This window comes from Peromyscus californicus, unplaced genomic scaffold, assembly GCF_007827085.1.
Source record: "Peromyscus californicus insignis strain IS unplaced genomic scaffold, ASM782708v3 Scaffold_11__1_contigs__length_118956290, whole genome shotgun sequence".
NCBI lineage: Eukaryota > Metazoa > Chordata > Mammalia > Rodentia > Cricetidae > Peromyscus > Peromyscus californicus.
The window spans coordinates 64675066-64679064 of record NW_026294402.1 but is presented as its reverse complement, the minus strand read 5'-3'; the positions used below and the strand labels follow the sequence as shown (position 1 = coordinate 64679064).

At 47.3% G+C, this 3999-nt stretch overlaps 1 pseudogene; it reads left to right on the top strand.

The window, feature by feature from the left end:
- The window catches only part of LOC128094833 (pescadillo homolog), a 2064-nt pseudogene extending 230 nt beyond the window's left edge, over positions 1-1834 (top strand).
- Positions 1835-3999: the final 2165 nt, after the last annotated feature.

Below are 3999 nucleotides of genomic sequence, written 5' to 3'. Positions count from 1 at the left end.
GAGCACAAGATTGTTTATTTGGAAGCTCCGCAAAGCCTATGGGAAGAGGGAGTGGAATGCTGTGGAGCTTGAAGGACAATAAACCCAGTACAAACTTGATCACATTGCTGAGGAGTGGTACCCCACATTTATCGATACTCTGAGGGATCTTGATGATGCCCTGTCAATGTGCTTCCTCTTCTCCACCTTCCCATGGACCAGCAAGTGCCATGTGCAGGCCATTCAGTTGTGTTACCCGCTGACTGTGGCGTTCCTGCACTACGTCATTGCTACCCGAGCCCCACGCAAGGTCTTCCCGTCCATCAAAGGCATTTATTATTAGGCTGAGGTGCTGGGGCAGCCCATCATATGAATTGCACCCTATGCTTTCTCCCATGATCATCCAACAGATGTGGACTACAGGGCCATGGCCACCTTCACTGAGTTCTAGACCACTCTCCTGGGCTTTGTCAACTTCCGCCTTTACCAGTCTCTCAGTCTTCCCTACCCACCCAAGCTTGAAGGTCAAGCCCAAGCAGAGACAAAGATCATCGAGGACACATCTGCACTGGACTCTGAGAGCTCTGTGGAGAAACTAGCAGCCCTCAATGCCAGCCAGCCCTCCTACCATAGAGGAGGCTGAGGCCATTGAGTTTCCTACTGATGGGGAGATGGCCACACAGGAGGAAGGGCACAGGAAAGAGCTGGAGGCCCAGGGAAAACACAAGAAACTCTTCAAAGGCCCGAAGTTCTTCCTGAGCCCAGAGGTTTCCTGTGTCACCCACCAGATTGTTGACGGGCCTGGGCAGCAAACCCCCATCATTGGCAGATACCATGTACAGCCCCAGGGGGTGTTGGACTGTGTGAATGCCCACCTCCTCCTCCCTGTGGCCCAGGACTTCCCTGGGGTGCAGCTGCCCCCAAACCTTTCACCCTTTGTATTTGAGAAGGAAGGAGATTACATTCCCCCTGAGAAGCTGAAGCTACAGGCTCTGCAGCGGGGAGAAGACCCAGGAGACTTGAAAGAGGAAGAGGAGGAGGAAGGTGAGGATGATGAAGATGACAATGAAGAGGATGGCGATGTTGGGGTTGGGGAATGAGGAGGAGGAAGATGCGGAAGCTGATTCAGAGAAGGAGGAGGAAGAGTACCTGTCGGCCTTGGAGCAGCAAAGGCTGGAAAGGAAGAAGTCCCAGGTGGTGGCCAGCACTGTGAAACAGGAAGAGAAGCAGCGGCTGACCCAGGAGGAAGAAAGGGAGGCTAAGCGCCTGGCCATCGCAATGATGAGAGAGCGAAAGAAGTATCTCTACCAAAAGATCATGTTTGGCAAGCGGCGCAAAATCCGAGAGGCCGGCAGGCTGGCAGAGGAAAGGAAAGCCCATGATGATGCTGTGAGGTCTGAGGAAAAACACCAAGCAGACAAGGCCTGGGCGAGCTCGGGCTGTCCCTCACTGGGAGTTGGGCATGGCAGAAGCAAGCCAGTGGAACACACGTGTGCACACTCGTGACCAGCCCAGCACCCTCATACTTTTGGTGGTGTGTGACCAGCCCTAGGCTCCTATGAAGTTCGTGCTGCTAGCCTCATTTTGCTTGGCTTTCCACAGCTTCCTACACAGCTGTGCCCGTAATTTTCAGGATGCTGTTGTGGAATAAGGGTGGGGAATTCTTACTAAATGGCTGGACTTTTGCAGCCAATTGGGGGAAAAAAAAAGAGGGTGTCAGATTCCCTGGGGCTGCAGTTGCGGCATGCTGTGAGTCATTATGTGGGTGCTGGAAATTGAACCTGGGTTCTCTGCAAGAGCAGCAAGTACTCTTAATCACTGAGCCTTTTTTTCCAAATCTGTAATGTCTTACTTGGTTAAATACATTTACAACTCAACCAAGGAATTTTACTCCAAGGTACTTAACTCAAAAGAAATACAAACTCATATGCATAAATCTATAGGCGTTAGCAGTTTCATGTGTAATTATCATTAGCCGGAAATCCCTTTTAAAGAGTGACTAGTTCAGTAAATTGTGGCACATTTATACAATAGAATAGTGTTCAATGATAACAAGGAATGTACTGAAATATGCCACAGAATGGGCAAATCTGGGAAATACCTCTAACTGAAAGACGCCAGACACAAAAAGTTACACACCGTGTAACGTATTTGTAGCTCTGAGTAAGTGGGGGTGGTGTCCCAAGCCTGTATGCCCATCACTCAGAGGCTGATCGGAGGGTTTTTGTTGTTTGTTTTTGTTATTCTAAATAAAGCAGAAAGTCTGACTTGACTGTCAAACAGGAAACCCTGCTGGTCAGGGCAATAAAGGACGAATGCACCGGGCTCCCGACTTCTGTATTAGCGTTGCCCTTGTTCCGCTGTTGCGCTAAACATGCCTGTAACACTCCCTTTCCCACCTTTACAAGGTCCCCAGCTCTCCTTCCTGCACATCCTGAAAGACAAGAAAACAAGGTGAGTCTATGAACGTGGATCACAACCCGGGGGAAATGGGTGCATTGTTTCAAAAACTGACAACATTTCAACATGGGTGGAGAGGGACGCCCAAGGTCCCACCCCTAGCTGAAAAGCTATCAGCAGTTGATGGCTACCGGGGTGAAAAATTCGTTTTTCTTCAGAGTACAATGCAGATGATGGCCCCATGCCCATGTGTATGTGGACAGCCCTAATTGGACTCAGTGGGTTATTAATTTTTTAAAAAAAAATGGAACTGGGTGTGATGGTTTCAACACCTTTAATCCCAGGCAGACGCGATCTCTGTGAGTTCGAGGCTAGCCTGGTCTCCAGAGATAGTTCCAGGACAGCCAGGGCTATGTAGGGAGACCCTGTTTCCAAACAAACAAACAAAAATTGGAGGGAGATACATTAATGGTGCTCTAGGGCAGAGCTGAAATAGGTAGTAGGGGATAGAGATCATCAAAATACATTGTATACATGTATGAAGTGTTCAAAGAATAAATAATAGTTATTTTTAAAAACTTATCGAAATTGACCAACAGTTACTAAAAGTCATGGAATTATACCCTAAATTGTACACGGTTAAAAGTGACTGGATTTTGTGATGTGGAAATTATGCTTGATGAAGCTGAGTTTTTAAAGTGAGTAGAAGAAACCGCTTTACAAAGAACTCAGATCGAGCAGTTGCCACAGAAGATGAAGCAATATGGACTGAAGATCTAGTACGTTAGCCAGACTGAAGTATGGCATAGCTGAGCTCCATGTCCTCTTGAGGAACAGATAATTGTTCTATATTTCAACATGCCACATCGATTCATTTAGGTTCCAACACAATTTTAATACTTCAATCAAATAAAAATGACCCTAACATAGAAAGCCGCATCCCTCCCTCAGTTAGGGATTTAAACGTAAAAATGTAAAGTACATTTTCAGCAAAGCCAATCCTGTGGTATATCAAAGCTATGTTCCAGGACCAAGTGGAGTTTATTCTAGAAATGGTCCCCGTGTAACCAATGACATCCACAACTATAAAGAGACAGTAAATAATATGATTGTGTCACTTAATGGCAGAAATTTTTTCATTTCCTCAGAAACAGTTGTAGTCCTCAGATATGAGTCTATCCCTTAGTGGGTTGGTTGGTTTTAATGTCAACTTGCCACAAATTAGTCACCTGAGTAGGGAGCCTCATTTGAGGAATTGTCTTACTGGTCTTAATTGATGTGGGACAATCCACCCCACACGTGGGCAGCACCGTCTGGTGGCAGCCCAGATCAAAGCAGACGCGGAGGAAGGAAGGTTGCTTGCCTTTTCTTGGGTTGACCTTGGCTCCCTCGCCTCTGAGTTAATTCATCCTGCTGCTGCTGCTAGTGATTCCTTCACTGATACCAGAACCTGTGTTTCCTGGCTTCCATCACTGACTGAGGACCAGCAGCTCCCAGGAACCCTTTGGGTTTTCTGTGACAGGTTGGGACTTCTGAGCACCCAGTCTCAAGGCCAAGCAGCTAGTGAGCTCTTGGCCTCTCAGGTGTGGTTCGGCCATTATTACTATCTCAAAGTTTTAT